This window comes from Pithys albifrons, chromosome 2 (genome assembly GCF_047495875.1).
Source record: "Pithys albifrons albifrons isolate INPA30051 chromosome 2, PitAlb_v1, whole genome shotgun sequence".
In the NCBI taxonomy this organism is placed as follows: Eukaryota; Metazoa; Chordata; class Aves; order Passeriformes; family Thamnophilidae; genus Pithys; species Pithys albifrons.
In genome coordinates this window covers 81073802-81092491 of record NC_092459.1, presented here as the reverse complement: position 1 = coordinate 81092491, position 18690 = coordinate 81073802, and the positions used below count along the sequence as shown (strand labels likewise).

At 38.5% G+C, this 18690-nt stretch overlaps 1 protein-coding gene across 2 annotated transcripts in view; it reads left to right on the top strand.

Moving 5' to 3' along the window:
- Positions 1–18690, top strand: part of SMYD3 (SET and MYND domain containing 3) — a 410479-nt gene that overhangs the window by 149770 nt on the left and 242019 nt on the right. The window lies entirely within an intron of this gene.

Below are 18690 nucleotides of genomic sequence, written 5' to 3'. Positions count from 1 at the left end.
TTTGTAAATTATATGGTATTTTGTATGTGTGTATGATATAGTCCCACATATGACTCACATCCAAGGAGAGCATATGGTTGCAAACTGCCAAACAAAAAGAGGTTCCTTGCCAGCTGAGTGGCTGATCTTCAGATCTACTGATTCATATATATCTTGTCTTCTCTTGTGCTTTGTTTAAATATTCTAGGGCATTTGGGTCTCTGAAAGGCTGTCTGTCTGTCTGTAAATATGTATATAATTGTTATATATGGGAATGTAGGCATGTGTGTGTGTGAATAGGCATATATATGTATCTTATATGTATGTAGAGGTGTATAAAACATACTAGGTCTAATATGTAGCCTTCATGGGTTGAATAACTGCTAGTAAAATCTGTTATCACATTAGTCACCAGAGCTCAGGTAGAGCAGAAATGGAAAGCACAGCTCCTCTTCAAAACACTGTTGTTTTCCAGGTGCTTTGATCAGTGTGTCAGTTCCAATAACAGCTTAAATAGCTCGGCTGTTTGCAGGATTTTGTAAAAGCAGCGCATTGTGAATATGTATATCCTGCATTAATCTAAATATTGCTGCCTTATTTTCTCCTTTCCATGTCCAGGAAGGTGTGTTGTGGACAACAGAAATTATAGTGAAAGAGTGATTATTGGTTACTGGTTCACTTTTATTAAGACTGTAGATTCTTAATTTTTCTTTGTCTTTAATACAGAATGCATACTAAACCATCTGAGGTGTTACACCAGGTTGAGAGTAAAGGCCAAGCAAACTATTATGTGTGAGTTTTTCTGTCATTAACCAGTAATGATGTTTGACTGAGCAACTTGGGCATGCCCTATGTGGCTAGAAGCAATAGGCATCCTCACAGTGATTATAACTAAATAAGAGGCTTAGCTGGATATCAAATTTGTTTGCATTCACTTAGCAGAATTATTTTTAGAGTATATGGATGCATTCATTTCATTACTTATCTCTTGAAACATGAGTGATGCTTCTCAGAAATTGTGTTTTGATTCAGCATCTATGCAAATTACAAAAAATGGGCTATTTTAGGAGGTCTGCAGCAGCAAAGGTGTCACCGAAACACTGTAACTGGTGTGTTAATCACTTGAATTTGATCTGCTGTTATCTGAGGTATATTTAAGGCATGTGTGCAGTAAACAATGCATTTTTGAACTTCTAAAATATGCAAGAAGTATCAGGTTTTAATTAACCAAGCCGCGTTCCCAATTTAGCAGATGATGACCTAATTAGAGCTGCAATGTCCCACCACCAAAATTACGCAAGCATTTCCTTCCATTTGTACAAATCAAATCAATAAATCAGCAATAAGCCTTCATTTGAGAACAAAGGGAGGATAATGTAAATCCTTGGATGCTGGATTATCTAATACCACTGAGTATTTCTAAAGCCAAACAAACCCCTTCTGTAACATCGTGTTACGTTCTAAGCAATGTGACCTGCCGATTTAGCTGTTAAGCTGTTTCTTTGTCTTGATTTACTTACCTTAGAATCATAGAAACGTTAAAATTGGGTGAGTCTAGGTTAGGTGAGGAAACAAATGTGCTGTTTCATCTCTAAAATAGTACATGTATTTTCCTTTTCATTGTCCTTCAGAATAGACCATGAAAAAAACATTGCAAGTCATAGTTCGGTTATTAAAGATTAATGGGTACAGGGAAAATGAATTATGTGAAAGTTATTGGATAAAATATTCCAAAAAAGTGCCAGCTTGTAAAGTGCTTAATGTGAATATTATCATAAAATAATAAAAAATAAGAACTCCACAGAAGTATCTCAGTAGAATAATTTCTACATATAATTATTCCATAATAGCAAAATAAAATAAGGCTATAGAAAAAAGATATGGGAGACTTCACAGGGAGAAGGAACAGAGGGTGTGGAAGTATTTAGATGACTTTTCAGAGGAAATTACAAGAGGAACTGTTGAGAGAGTAAACTCGTTTTGTGGAATTATAATCCAATCCACCATCTGGGAATGTGCACGGTTCCAGCTGAGCAAGATGTCTTAGTGGTTTAGTGTGATAAATGCAAACTCATTGTAAAATTCCATTTTCCTGATGCTGTTAATTTATTTCTTCTGTTGAGGGGAAAAAATAGGCATAAATATACATAGCTTTGTGTCTGAAAAAGAGAGTAGTAAGGGTAGAGAATAAACGAAAGTATTTTCAGTACCTTAAATTGCTGAAAATTCACCATTTGTCAAGAACAATAATTAATGTCTTAAATACATTGCACTACATTCTTTTAAATGTTGGACACAATGCGTGTTTTCATGTATGTATTTTAACTAAAGTTGATAAATTTTACTGTGCTCTATGGTGTCTATAAAATGCCCTTTGCAAAATTCATTATTTCCAATATATTTATAGTCCAGCATGTATCAGAGGGCCTGATTCAAGCCTTTGAAAACAGATTAGGTTTTAAATAACAGTAAGTGAGAAATAAAGAGTTTGCAGATCCTGGCTTCTGGATTCATTTCAACCCCACGTAAGTGACCTTTGCCAAGGTAATTAATTTTTTTCATGACTTAACAAAGTGGGGAAACCTCTGACTTGTTGGATAACAAAAGCTTTAGCAAGCAAATATGGCTATGTTAGTGTCCAGTAATGGTTATGCAGCATACAATTTATTTTTCACTAGTACACTGTGCACATAAAGTCAAATTGTCTATAATAAAGCACTTATTGATGGTTATAGGTGCTTCACATGTGGAGCCTCTAAAGAGTTTGTTGTTGATCTAGATACTAATGTATTTTTACACCTGGTTTGTTACATGGGCAAAGAATTTTGGGGAAAAACAGCTGCTGGCCTGTCCCCTTGTGCATACCTGAAGCCATGTCAGAAATCTGCCTGAGGTTTGGTCTGTCCCTTGCCAAGAGGTAGTGGGGACTGGGTGTTCTCTCAGTGTGCCCCCTCTGCACCAGGGCTGTGAGCACCCACACAGCTCAGGATGATCATGGTGGGTCACTGTAAGCATCTTCTCTGTGAAAAGAAGTCCTGCCCACTCACGGATTCCTTTCAGCAGATGCTTTTATTCACCAATGATATTTTAAACGAAACACTAAACAAAATGGATCCCCTCTGTTTTCTGCCTGCTTTTCCTGTTTCCATGCCTGTTGGGGTGTCCTCACCCACTCCCTACGTATTTGTTCCACCCCTCTGAGCGCTCCCCAGGACTCTGAGCTCTGATGCCCTTCCTGACTGAGACATGCCAGGGGATTGTCTGATCCTCAGCTTCTCAGCTCAGGAAGGTGCAGGCAGTTCTTCTTGCCCACACTGCTGTTTCAGGGAGCAGAGGAGGGAGATTTGACGTGCTAACTGAGGCCCATCTCCTGAAAAAGATCATGAGAAATACAGATGCAAAATGGCCTCCTGGCTGTCAAAAGGTTGTCAAGCAGGTTAAATGTGGCAAGCTAGGATTGTAGCTAGGATTGAGATGTTTTTAATTAGCAGCTCTGAAGCTTACTGATTTGAGTCTGCGAATGAATTCCTTTATGTATCTCCTTGGCCAAATTCTCACTTGTGCTGCGCTGAATGTTGCGGTATTATCAGTAGAGATGAGAATATGGAGGAGTTAGTTGAAAAAACACAACCTTGAAGTTTTGGAAGAAACATACAGTTAGGTTTGAAAGTCTCAAATATGGCATTCATCTTCTGCCTGATCTCAGCTTTCCTTCTAGTGCAGCAGATCCTACTTATCTTGGAAGTTGGTTTTGGGTGGAAAAATGTGGCTTATTTTTATTTATTTTGTTTTAAAGAGCAAAACATTAATAAAAAATTAAAATAAAAAAATATACATATTCTTCTCTTCTTAATACTTTGCATCCCAGTTTGGTAGTTTTGTAGTGGCCAGATGAGATTAGCGATAAATTTGGCTCATCATTTATTTCTTCATATTTCATCCTGAACGGCTTAAGGTCCTTGATTGTCAACAGAGATGGCAAGGTGCTAGACAATGCACAAATTGAATAAAGAAAACTACCACCAAACCCCCAAATGCTGTTCTTGCAGTCAAGCAGTTCATCCCTGTGTCTCACTCGCATCAAACTAGCTCTTAGGATATTAGTATTGTTAATAATACTTTTTTTAATTGCCTGCTAATATATGGAGATGTATAAACACTGTGAGAGCTGCAGGTGAGGAATAATAAATAGCATGCCACCAAAAATATTTAATTACAGTATAAAATTGAGATAGCAAGCCTTGTGTGCAGGGAGGAGTGGACTGGTAGCAGCAGCTATAATTCATGATAGGTCAAGTCATATATGAAGGAAAAGCCTTCATTTGTAAACGTCGAACCCAGGGGGAAGCAATTACTGATGAAAACCAAGTTTCTTTTGTGTCAATCTCATCAAGAGGTTTTTTTTGTTTTTAAATCAGGGCTGCTTTTTCCTCACTATTTTCCCCATAAACCCACAAAAGTAGCATGGAATATAATGTAGATTGTAGAGAAAATTCACCTGTTACCTTCATGAACAGATTAGTACTCATTAAATAGATTTAGGTCTCTAAACGTAATTCTTGCAAAGGGAAGGCTGGATTTAGTTTCTGAGTGCAGCTCTGAGTCAGTACAGCTACTTGGTGTTACTGACCAGTAGAAACCTTCAGAAGCCATGTTGCCACCAAGGCATCCTCCAAGGTGTGACTTTGGCCCATTTTCTCTTGCTGTGTGCATGTGCAGTAGTTTGTTCTTGGCCTGTACCAGTCACACATTTTGATCTCTCTCTGGCCATCCCAGATGTGATGGCTGACTATTTTGGTGGAGTAAAATCCAGCATCTGTCTGTCCTTTCCCATCTGCTCACTTCTTTGTGTCCCTCAGGGACTCACTGCAGGTCACAGTCCTGCCCCAGGGAAGGAGACAGAGTCTGGTAGAACTGGCGACAGAGACAAGTAAGTATCTGCTAACTTTTTTGGGAATGGATACTTGTAGAATTCTGTTTCAGCTGTTCGCGTGGTGTGAAAGTGTTTCTGATTGTCTTTTATGTTAGATCAAAGAACAAAAAGAGTCTTTTCAAGATCTTAGTGCTACCTTATGTCTTTGCCATAATTAATTTTTATTACTTTTTATCTCCGTAGAAGACTCCCCACCAGTTCTGAGCTTTTATGAAGCTCATGTTTGTGTATATGTCTTTGTTGAAGAACTACATAAATAAGATAAAATTAGCAGCTGTGGGGCTGTTCTCTGCAAAATTTTCTTTATAATTTTTAACAACATGCTAGAGGGCACTAACTCCAACTCATTCTCACTTATAGGAAAGATTGGTTTCAATTTGATCAGCTGATAGGTGAAGGTGTGCATCCAATAGGCAAAATTAACAGGGCATCATCACTAGGAATGTGAAGAAATAGCAAACTAGTCAGTGTACACCCAGCTGTTTAAAACCACTTTGTTACCTTCTGACTTCAACAGGCTAATGACATCAAGTTAAAAAATATAAGAAAATTAAAAAAGAGGCTCCAAGGTAAATCACAAACTGGTATTTTGGAGTAAATGAATAGGAACTATAGTAAAGAGTGAAAATTATGGGCATGTGGCCCATAATTTATGGGAATTTAAAGGCCATATGGAGAAGAGCATACACAGCATTTGTAAAGAGGAGTCATGCTTCAGAAATCTGTGTAATTCCCTGGTGGTCTCTGCAAGTGTGTGCAAGGGAAATCTCTCATTAAAGGCTCTCAAAGTTATTAAGTTCCCATGAAGTAAGAGAATACTCTATTGATTAAAAGATGGAACTGAGGAGGTGTCAGTTCAGTTGAAGGAGAGAGGGTGTCAGTGAAGTCCAGGTATGGGTGCATGCAGCACAACATACCCATAAATGATACAAGAAAGAACTTGCATACTGTGGTGATTAATGCTGGAGCTAATTCAGCGTAGAGAAATCTTAAATGATGCACAATGGAGAGGAACGCATCAAAACCTAAAAAACAGAAGTAAAAATTCCTGGAAAAGAACTGGAAAACAGAGGAGGAAACATCAATACCAGTTTGTAGGTCAGTGGTGCTCTCACATTTGGACCCTTCCTCCCTCTCTGTTCATGAAGGTGTGCTAGATCCAGATTAGGTATCTGGAAGAAGGATTGAAATTATTGAGCAATTTCCATTCTAAGGAATCCCCACTTTAGGACTTTCCAGGCTGGAAAAGTCAACTGAGAAGAAATGTATTTTCAAGCTGAGTTTTGTCAACATTTACCATGGATACTTTTCCTGGATTGAAAATGCAGTAATTTAATGTGCCTCCTTTAAACAAACAAGCCCCCATCTCTAAAGAATTTAGACAGGAACTTAAAGTAAATTTTCAAGAGAGTTGTGCAATTACTAAGTTATCTTGCATCTGACTTCTGGATCTTTAGTTCTTAAATGTGTCAGTGTTTATTAGCTGTTATTCTCACAGAGTATGCCCCAGTTCTTCTGAGGTAACTGCACAAATGTAGTGCATATTTTAAGACTATGAAAACTGATACAAGGACAGACAGTGCTAAATTGAAGTTACTGCATGGTTCAAGCCTCCAGTAGTTTTTGGAATTACCAAAAGTCCACCTTGCATCCTAATATGTTGCTGATTTTATGTGAATTTCTGACCTTGATTCACCCTTTAATCAAAGGCAGGACAGAGCAATCAAGAAGCTGGTTTTTCTAGATATGCTTTTGATATTGGACTATGTGGAGCACAGGGCACAGATATGAGGAATAAAAAGTGTAAAAGGTTCTTTTAAGCGAAGCACTTTATTATAGTTATGGACAAAACAAAACAAAAAAAGCTTAGTAATGTTTTTTATTTCCTGGCTCTGCCTTAGACTGTTATGGGAGATTGCTGTTTAAGTACAGGTATTCTTCAGTCTGCTACTTCTTCATGCATTGTTTTGTTCCATAAGGATGCTTGTTTAACATCCTGCTCCAGTAGCTTCTATCTGAGGAAATGCCTGTGACTAGAAAATAGCAGAGTCATTTTCCTTTTAGCAATTAATATATGAAAAGTTGTGGGGGGATGGATGGATGAGTTTAAATAATTGCATCCCATTGAAATACACATGAACAGTGTGTCTGGCATGGAAGATGGAGAGCAAAGGGCAGCTGCATCAAATGGAGGATGTTTTAGGGGCTGGCTGTAGACCAGGACATTTGCAGGCTCAGATAAAGACCTGGTAAAAGTATGTCTGGGCATGGTGGAAGAAAGGAGTATATAGACCCATCTGAGTTCTACCAACCTGTTTGATCCTTCCTGCTACCAAAGGCATTTATTTGAGGAGAGTACGAGACCTTTAATGTTTACCCGTGAGTCCCATTTTCTTTGGTTTAGCCTTCAGTAAAAGCCTTGTAAATCAAAATTCTGCTCCTATTTCAATATGGTTTGAAATGCAGCTTGCTAAAATGGGATGAATAGATTTCACCAGCTTTCTTAACTCCATGTTTGATTGATTTGTTCACTTGCTTGCACAGGGTGTTTAATATCTCAGATACTAATTTCTGTGTGTTGACATACACTCTGCAGCACATCTTCTGATGTTCAGCTATTGCACATATGACAAATGAGCACTGTAATGTTTGGCATACTGAAAATCATTGCTTTTAATATGCAAACAAATAGGAGACCTGTAACCTCTCTAAAGAGAAAGCATCTCAGTAACTACAGGAATCAAAACCTTCATGATTTGGTGATACCTTGTTAAATTTGCATTCAGAATGATAATTCAGGCTAATGGCTTTAGGCTCCCATGGGGCAGCTGAAGTAGATTCTGAAATGGCAGAAGAAAAGGGTATAGTAAATAAATGCAATGAGCTGTCAAAGAATATTTCTGCATCAAACAAGTCTCTGAACCTTTTCGTGCTTCATAATCTGACCTTTCCCAGCTACTTCATTTTTTGACTAAATCAGATCACGAAATGAAACACATTAGCTACAAAATAATAATAATAAAAATAAACCACTTATATAGCCACTAAAACATAAAGTGTTAGAAGATTGTAGAGAGATTTCTATTAATTTACAGTAGATCGGTGAGGGTAAAACACCCTTTGATTGCAGTTGCTAAGCAACCCTTCTCTGAGCAGATGTAGGTACCAGTCCTGTTTGTTTAACACCAGCCATACTGCAGTCTGGCCACCAAATATATTACAGCAGCATCAGGGAACAGCAGAGGAGAACAATTTTAGCATCATGGTGCTAAAGTGTCTTTCTCTTGCATCCTTCAGGCATGAATAATACAAATGGGATTGCATGAAGAAAGCTTGATACATTGGATAAAATAAGCTTGTATTATTGTGTTTTCACCTGTTGAACACAAAGCGCTTTGTAAAGAAAAATGTCATTTTTCTCTCCGTGCATGCGTGAAAATGGCACACAGAAAGGTTAGACTTTCCAATGAAAAGCTGCTGTTATGCAGCAGCAGGGCTGAAAGCAGAGCTCAGGTCTTCTCAGCCTTGTATGGCATTTACAAGACATGTTTCCCCTCAGAGTAATACAGTCCAACAAGGTATGTAACATGATTTTGTGGTATTTGTTTTACAGAAAACACCATTCCTGTTTAAAGGATTGTATCAGTGCTTAGAAAGACAATATACAGTGTTAAAAAAGGGTGGTTTATTCTTCTGTATAAATAATGGTGAAACATACATTTTTTGTCATTTCTACTTAACTTCCAGAATGTCCTTACTTACATTATTTCCTTTTACAATTCAAAGCTAAGTATATTTTATCCAAACAAAGAATAAGAGAGCAATCTGTTTGGATGTCAATTGAAAACTCACGTTCAGGGTGTTAAACTGTGGTGATTTCCAAACAGAAGACCTCAGACTTAGAAGGCCAAATGGATGCCAAAGCCCTTGTTTCAGAAGACCTTGCTGTTGGGAGTGGTGAAAATTACACTGTTCTGCTACTCTGTGGTATACCATATGTTGTGATAGCTTTTGGCATGGGGATGTGAGTGAGGCAAAGATATAAAAGATGAAAGGAGTTCATCATTCCACTTGATTTTTAAGCTACAAATCATTAAACTGTAAATCACTAGAGTTGATACTGAGTACAAGGTAATATGACCTGTGATAGTCTTCAGTTTGTCTCTCTATTTTTGTTCACAGGTTGTGAGTAGGCTTTTTGTTTTTAATGTCTGGATATAGGGGGGAGGATTTGCCCCTTCATTTTGGGAGAGTTTGGAGGCAGGAGGTTCTCTCTGCTTTTCTCCACGCAGTTTAAAGGAAATAATAGTGTCTTCTGAAGAAATTAATCTGGATCTGCTGGTTTGGGCTTATGGTCTGTGCCCACAGCATGTGAGCTGTTGTGGCTGCAGGTGGGAAAGGTGGGGTATCCCAGGAGTGACGTAAACAGGGCATCCTGAGTTTCTCTCAGGAGTGTCTGTTTTCATAGCCCAGGAAGGAATGGGAGGACGGAGAGCTGGAGAAAGGAGAGGTCCCCAGATAGTTTTGGCCACAGGTGTTCTGGTTTTGTTTTCTTAATTAATCAATGTATGGCAAACTTTTTTCCCAATGTTGCTGTCATTTTAGTAATTATCTATTATATAGCTGAGGGTCCATGGGATGATCAGTGTTGTCAGTACCATGTAGACAAGTTAGACAGTGAGAGTTTTAGGTCTGTGAAGAACCCCATAAACAAGTCTGAGCTGCTGCATTGCTGGAAATAGGGGAAGTTTTCAGGCTGAAATCCAACAGACAGAGTAAATACACATGCCCAGAATAATTATTTGAGTTTCATGATGTTTATTATAATGCTAATAATGTTTTGCAAAAAAGAGTGGCAGGTGGTTTTTGTTTTGGTTTTTTGTTAAAGTAAACTCTAAACAAAATTGAATTTAGATGTATTGAAGTGGAAATTTTGTATTGTGATAGGTATTTTTAAAGCTTATACAACTCCAGAGGAATGGATTTGACCTCTTAAATAAGTTTACAAAATAATACTCTCTATATACTCAGAAGAGAAATGCATGCTCTGAGAAGGAATGAGGTTTCAGTACAGCTGCAGCTTTGCAAACAGAAAATGTAGTTTTCTAAGGACCCACATAAGGGCGAATGCACGCTGATCATTAACTTGCCCATCAAGTCATCATTATGCTTTCATGAGAACTAACAGTGCAGATGTTTAATAAACATAAATGTGCAAATATTTATTGAGCAGGACTTGCAATGCATTTCTGTTCATAACAATCTCGACCTCAATGTTTAACCCTTACAAGAGTTCTTCTAGATTCTGTTGTGTAGCATAATATGTAATTTGTTTATTTTCAGTTAATCAGTTAATCAGTTGGGGTTTAAGTGTTGTACTAATCACAAACAATTTTAATGGAAATGACCTTATGTTACTTTTATATGTTGTACATTTCTTTCTTTTTCCTTCCAAGAAGAAATGTAGAATGCTTTAATGTAACTTTGTTGTAATGTAAAAGAAGTGTTTATACTTCAGTTGCTTGTTAGGAATGGCAATAGCTTCCTTTTCAGTTTCAAGGAGCAGTGCAATACTTGGTCTCAAGATATATATTCTTCCTTTACTCATGTACTTCACATTAATAATAATGAGTATTGCACTTGTGGTTTACAATTAGGGTGTTTTGAAAGACTTTCAGTATTTTTGAAGGTGAATTCTTATTTAGTGTGTTGAAAGCTACAGATGACTTCAATCATGAGAAAAGGGAAGGAATTATGCAGAAATTTGCTGCTTTCAGTACTTTATTTCAGGTAAGAATGAGATGATATATTAAAAAGAAAAAAGCCAATCTTTCCCAGTCTGCAAAAGTCATTTCCATTTGACAACTATCAGAGGACTTGTATGAAATATTTTAGAGGTCTCAGTTCAGTTTCTAGAGCATAGATGTCTTCAAAGTCCCACAAATATCCCAGAAATAATAGTATTACAGCTCTTTTCTTGTTTTGAGCAGATTATCTACTTGTTACAGATGTGGAGAGGAAAGTTGAATAATTTTGCTAAACTAGGTGTGTCTTTTGTCCAATAAGCAGCATGCATTATATTCTGGGATTTGAAAGAAGTGAAGAAGTGCTGTGGCAGCATTTGCAATCATCCAGTTTAGTACAGAGCACAGGGAGTATGACTGTGTTTTAGAAGTAGAAGAAAGCGATACATAAGTTTTGGACATTAGCTGCTGTGTTAGTGTACTATCTCATGTCACATGAAATAGGTATGTGTGTTTCTGTCCCCGAAATTGCTCATTTTTTGCTTCACAGAATGAATGTTGAAGTCACAGCTTTTGTCAGCTTGCTTTCATTAGCCTAATTCTTGATGAAAAATCTTCTCACCAGCCTGTAAATACTTTAAGTTTAAAAGATCTCTATTCATCTTCAGATTGCTTTTATTTCATCCGTTGTTTTTGTAACATTCTGTTTTTTCCACAGTGGTTGTAATTTTCATGTGTTACAAGTTCAGTTATACTGGCCAGAACCTTGCCTGTAAGTTCATGCCATTGCACTACTGGGTAGCAAACAGGCCTAAAATTGCTTCCAACTACAGGTAAACTTTTCTCAGGGTTTAGTATCCAATAAGGAGTAGGAATAATGTATCCAGCTAGAGCTGCGTCTCAGTCATCAGCAGTGTGAGCCAACCTTACATTGCTCAAGGTCCAGAGCAAATAATACTCCATTCTGCATTCGGAGTGTTTTAAGACACATGAAAACTTGGTTTTAGAGATACCTGCATGTCTCCTAAATGCTGCCTTAAAAGTCTTGGCATCTTTCTTTGCCTGAGTTTGTGACTATAAAGCACCTCCTATATAACTTCTTTCTGGTTTTAACTTTTCACTGACTCTGATGCATGGTCCTCCTTCTTGTTGGTTGTTGTCATCTGAATCAGTGTATGAAAACACAATAGGCAGGTGCTACAGTGCATCTAGTTGTGTGTTTCAACTTGCTGTTTATTTTCAGTACCAGCCAATTTGCGTGTTTGTTCAATGGGGATTCCTTGAACCTGTGACTCATTTTCTTTCCATTGTGCTGCAATTTCCGGATTTCCTGAAAAACGGACAGTAATACATGAATGTCATACACATCCTACTGAATACTGGAAGCAGAGGAGGACAGGAACACATTCATGCAGGACAAGGATGAAAAATCAGCATCCTTGATACAGGCAAAAGGCTAATGCTTGGTTATTTGGATGTAATGTGTATAATTGGTGTAGCTGACAACAGAATAGAAAAGAAATACATTTTAAAGTGAATAAAATTTTAAAAATCTTTGCTAGGAAAAAAGTTCTCTTAGTTCACTTAAAGTCTGGTCGGATAATCTTCCTTGCTGTGTCAAATGTGTGACAGACTGCTATTCAAATGCTAAACTGGCAATATTACCAGGGAAGAAAAATGAAAATTGTAGGAAAGAGAAACCAGAGACAGTTGCATCCAAAAGTCAATCTGCTGCTGGCAGAGTGTGTTTGCTGTCCATGGCCAAAGGGAGAAGGGTGAACATTTCACATCTAGGCTTGGTATTAAAATAATCTGATGGCAGATTGATGTGCACTTGGTTCTTGCTGCTGTTTTCAGACTCTACCTAGAAGTGCAGAAGTAAACCAGCATAAAACTGTTTCCTTCCTGTGTCTATAGCTTTAGTCTGCAAACTAGTCAGTGTCACTGTCAGAGGATGATGCTCTCCATACAAGCTGTTCTTGAACACACATGGATTATTCAAACTTGTGAAAGTCACCTAATCATGACACAAGCCTTTCTCTGCCATTTTCTAGTGACAACATTTTAGAAAGCCTGTGGACTCCTGGAATACAAGTGGGTTTGGTCATGGTTAATAATGGCTGATGCTCTTGCTGACTCTTGCCTCTCTTAGCATCAGAATCTCAATATATTTTATTTTCAAAAAAAGTCATCTGTTTTGCTTACATTTTTAAAATGTACTAAATATAAAACAGTCTTGATTTGCCACCTGTTATCAGTTGTTTGTCAGAAAGGGATGACAAATATACTCATCTAAGAAATGCTGAAGTAAGGATTCGGTGCAGCCAGGACCTAAATTGCTTTTGTGTACTACAGTGGATAAAAATCTAGAAAAGGAATTGAGTATTGATTTTCCTAATCTGTTTTGTGTTTGTATCAACAGACAATGCATACTCATGCAGTACCCATACCAAAAAAGCATCTTTTTTGGTTTGAACTTTCTTACATTCTTATATATGTGCAGAAAATAAACAAAGATCTGACTTCTCTCACTTGCAAATATTTTGCAATAAATCATTATTTATTTTGGCATAGGATACCAAAAAGCATTCCCTTAAAGTCATTAAAGTCTAAAATCATACCAACTTTTACTGAGTCCCTTACTTAAGTAATATTCTTTTGATATAAAGCCTGAATCTCAACTTCGGCTTTTATTTATGTTTGATTTGCTTTCTTCGTGCTGAGTGTGGAGTGTTATATGTGTCTGCAAATGATCTGGGTTTGTTAATGTGAGGATTTATAGATGTTTCTTTTTCCTCAAGAAAATAACAGAAACTAATGTCAAATGTTTTTTTACCTGCACTTAGAATTCTTTCCTAAACACCTGTGAGGCAACTAACCAGAAAGCATCTGTTCTGGTCAGCAGATGATGTACTTCTATATTCCCATACTATGTAGGCTTGCTATTACCCGAGTGTTAGTCAGGAGTAAAACTGCCTTTTGGGGAAATTCATTTAAAAATCCCTTATTTAGATTTTTTTCATGATAATGAGACTTCTCAGCTCCAGTCAGTCAACTTAGATGCTTTGCTGGGCTTCATCCACTGCACTCAGCAGCTGATGGTGGCAACTTAGGCTTTAAACAATTGTAAAACCACTTGCATTTAATCTGGAGCTGAGTGAAGGCTGGTGGAAAGTCTTCAAGATGAAAAGAGTGCATTGAGAACAGTAAGTCAGCAGCTCTTTGCAGAGGTAGGCTGACAGTGGGTCAGTATAGGGAAGGCTAGAGAGACAGACTCAGGATACTGCCTGAAATCCTTCAAAGATCTCAAGCTGAGAACAACCCTCAAGTTTGAGGAAGTTTGGATTTGCCTTTAAGTTTTGCAACGCAAACGTATCTTTAATTTTTTATACCACTTCATTGTGCTAAACATGTGAGATAAAGTGAGATGCTTGCAGCTGTGTATGATTAGCATTCATTTATGCTGCTAATTTCACATTATGCAAATTGTATCCTTTCCCAGTTGGTTCATTGAGCACTGGATGTGAGGTGTCTCTCGGCAGACTGTGAGTCCTCTTCATGTAGTTGTTTCATTCTTTTCACTTGCAGAAATTAAATTTGCTCTGTCTTGTCACACTTTTTACCATACTCCTTTTAATATTGTGGTCGCTTGGAGGGAAGTTTTTAAATAAGAAATACAAACCCAGCTGGTGATTATGGGGGGGAGGGGGGAGGAAATCTGTGAAGGATTCAGATTTATTGCCCGCCCCCCTCCCCCCAAAGGCTCAGGGCCAGACTTTCAAGAGATTTTTTATTTACAATGAGCTGAAGATGGTGGGGGGCTTGTATTGATCTCATACATGTGTAAATCAAGAAAACTTAAGAGGTTTATCTTGGGTTAAAACCAGTGCAACTCTGTTGAGATTCAAATTCCCGTTGTTTCTGTAAGAGATGTGTGAGGAGCATATGCTTGTACTGCTGGACCTGTGACTTGAGTGGCTGTGGCTGGTGCCAGAACCACCTCCCATAGGTCGCTGCACAGCCCTGGCCACCGAAGTGCCTTTTCCCCTTCAGCATGTGATTATGTACATATTCACTTACCAATGTCTAAAAGGAGCTGAAGCAGCTGCTGAAGCACTTGTGACATTTTTCCTTTCTGTCTGTTCTAAATGGGCAAAACAACACAGTGACTTCAGTGGAGTGGCTTGTCATGAATTGCTGCCGTCAGAGCTCCCATTACAGCCCTGCTCACAACTGCAGCAGCACAATGGACAAAACAACAGATCTCCCTGGCAGAAAGTCTAGGAAATTCAGGGATGGCCGTACTTTGTGGGGGTACAAAAAGCACTTTGCTGTTATTAGCACAAACCAAAATAACAATCCCTTCTATTGAATAGCAAAAATCCTGGGAGAAAATGGCTCCATGCTGAGCCCACCTATGATTCTGGTGATGGGGGAATGCAGGGGGTGGGGATGGGGGCAGGCACTGTTTTTCTGCTGAGACCTTGACTATAGGACTTGCTCCATCTTCCCAGCTTTTGACAGTCAGAAATGAAGGCCCACAGGGATTTGTGTGAGGTGTGCATGGCTGTGTGATGGGGGCTTTCTCAGCTAGAGATGTTTTTGTTGGGAGTGTTCTTACTTCAGTTAATGTAGTTGAGCTCACTTGTTACTGCTGTTGTCAACTGGTGGTACCCAGACATAGGCTATCCATGGGTTTCCTGGTTGGGAAAGCAGGTTTTTATCCTTCAAAGACAGCATGGTGATAGCGGTATACTTTATGTGATCAGCTTGTGGAGTGAGGAGACCTCACAACCTTAAGAAGTACTGGCATGTGGTCTGTGGTATTGAGTAACACCTTCATGGTCAAAGGTAGCTGTAATAAACTATGCAATCTGAGTATTTTCATCTGTAGCAGGGATTTTAATGTGTAACTAAACACATCACTACTTTCAGGAGGAATTTAGGAGATGTTTCTTAGCTGTTGGCATTGCGTTTAAGGTACTATAGGGTTGCTTGATGGAAACATTTTCCTGTTTCAACCAGATTTCATTGAATCAGGCCAGTTTCCTTGACCTGAATGTATTATCCCCATGCTTTCTGTGTTAATGAAATTGATACAGTGCAGTTTCAACAGTGGCACAGTTTTTGCTTATGTGTGTGAGGCAAACACCTGTGAAGTTTGTTGGGCTTTACATGTCCTGAAAGCCAGTTTGACATGACTGGCAGGGAGCAGTTGTGGACAGAGGCCTCTGTTTAGTGAAGCACTCTGGAACTGAAGGAGATGAAAGGCAGTGCAAAGATGTAAGATATTGTAATTAGTGAACAGGATCATTGCCAAAAGCTCTCATTGTTCTCATATGCAGAAATGTGTGCTGGTCTCTTAATTTAAAAAGTAATTTAGAAAGCTTAATGATGGCTTATTGGCTCAGTGAGTGAGAACCTAGGCAAAGGGGGATGTTAGAATCACCTTTGATTCATTCTTAAAACAACCTCAAATACTGATATTAGAGATTTCTTGAAATATGGGGGAAACATTGTCTTGTAATGTCCTGATGGTCTTGGAAGATTTTTTTTCTCTATTAACTGAGAGCACTTTGCTAAATCCAGTTGTGCCCTCATTAAAAAGATCCCACCAACTAACATGAAATGCTCAAATATTTTTTAAGATAGTTGTTTTTGTGAGGGTTCAAAACCATAAAACTAGCTAGCTGACAATCTAAAAGGCAAGTAGTTCAACCCACAGAGAAGGAAAAGTGAGCTGTGCATGCTAAAGTCAACCTGAAGTATGAAAAAGCCTTGAGGCTCATATAAGAAATGTAGACTGAAATAACTTTCCCTCGCATTGTGGACTAATTTAATTTTTAGGTTTGGCTTATTTTGTAATTTTGTGATGGTTTTAAAATCTGTTCATGCTGATGAACTTTTTATTGTTTTTGACTTTTAATTTGTTTTACTTTTTAGAAGCTAAGATATTAGGAATGCATGTCTTTGGAACAAAGACAAAATCAGGAACCTTATACTGGTGCAGAAAGTTGAGTATTCCTAACTTTCCTCTTTATATATCATCATCTGCAGTGCAGTTTTGGCAGGAAAACCCAGCCCATGGGCTCTATCTGCTCCTGGCCTCTCCTCTTTGTCCGGCGAGAAATGCTTACAGGTGACAAAGAATGTGTCTTATCAGTCCTTATTCAGGGGCTACAGTTCTTTGTTTGGCTTTAAAGGTGACACATAAGGAAGGTGAGACAGGTATCACTGTTCTCCTACCACTCCAGCACCCATAGTTCAACTGAGGAGGGGCACTTTTGCTAATTTGTTGGTGGCTTCAGCCTATGTAATTATCTGTAGCCAAATTCTGGTTGGAATTAATGTGCCATACACAGATTTGGCCATAGACCTAAGAAAGAAAATAAGGCTATGGAGGCAGCACCTTTACAGGTTGCATTATTTTCTATCTTCAGTACTAAATTCTTAGGTGGACAAGGTAAAATGTGTAGAATTCTTCTTCCACTAATAGCATGTAAGTCTAACTTCCTAGTTTTGGCTTCTGTTTTGTAGAGATAAGACCAAAGGAGGACTCAGGAGGAATAAAAAGAGAATAAAATGGTGTGCATCTTTCTTTCAATGTTATCTAAACTACACCAAGGTCAGCAGGCCAGAACAGCTGGTATTACTGTACCTTGCCTGGCACGAGTAAACATTTTGCATACTCTTCATGTAGCATCTGTTTAGTTGTTCAGTGATACAATGACAAAAATGAGAAGTAAAGACATTTACACCAGCATTGTGTAAAATAGATTGCTGGAAAGTCTGGAGAGCAGTTCCTAGTTGCCTGCTTTGAGTTATTTCCTCCTTGTTTTTTTCTGGCAAATTACTGTCTTGGACGGTTGCTGCCAGCCTTTTGGAAGATTGCATGCCTAGGTTTTTAGGTACTGAACGTTCAGCAGAGATGTATATACAACATGTTGTGAATCTGGCACTGGCATGCACTAAGGCCAGATTTTCAAAGGTCCTTAGTTTTCATGCCAGTGTTAGACTCTATTCCCAAAAACCTGAGTATTAGCAAGAACTCACATTTTTAAAAGCCTGGATGAACTTTTATACATAGACTGAAAGGAATCTGGCATATATGGTAAAAAAAAAAGAAGCCAAACCACATGTTTTTAAGGATGTGGCAAATAATACATATTCTTTGTATTCTTTAGACAAATGCAGAGATTGTTGTCCAAAGAGCTGGTGGATGCCCTGGTCATGTTCAAGGTCATGTTGGATGGGGCTCTGAGCAACCAGGTCTAGTTGAAGATGGCCTTGTTGTTGAATGGGGAGGTTGGAATACATGACTTTTAAAGGTTCAACCCAAGCTATTATGATTCTGTGAAAGAAGATCTGTATCATGGGGTCTGCAGCCAGCTGGGTGTCCCAGGTGAGAGTCCAGGACCTTGTGGAAAGCTTGAACAAAAGCTTACTGGTTTAGGAAAAGGAAGGGTACAAGAAGTTTTTAGAGCAAACTTTTTTGCCAGACTATTTTTCACCTTTTCAGATTGTAAGACGCTGTTACTATTCCTTGTATTTGCACCAATCAGTGTTACCTGAGGATGCCTCAGGTTTCTAGGTACCTATTTATACTCCAAGGTGGCCAGATGCACTTTTCCAAGATGTTTTCAAGGTTCACAGATCCTGGGTTGGCAGGCATTTTTCTCGTCTACTTTTCACAAGACATTTTCTTTTGATCAGTAATTTCCCCCTCTTTAATCAGGCCACCTTTATGGTAGCTCACATCAAACGGACAAAACAACATCCCTCCCTCCTTCCCTTCCTGTGTCATCCTCTGTGGCTGCCCTGACAACCCAAATGTAGTAGGTGTGGAGTGGCAGTGCCTTTTCTGTACACTGAGTGGTAAGAACAATCTGGGGAAGACCAGTCTGGATCAAGGCCCTTAATTAGCTATTGGTTCTCATTTTTCTCACGCACAAACTGGTGTTGGTTTGGCCTTTGTACTGCGGGATTTTCACCAGATGGAAGGCAACTGAGCCTTTATTTCATACACAAATTCTG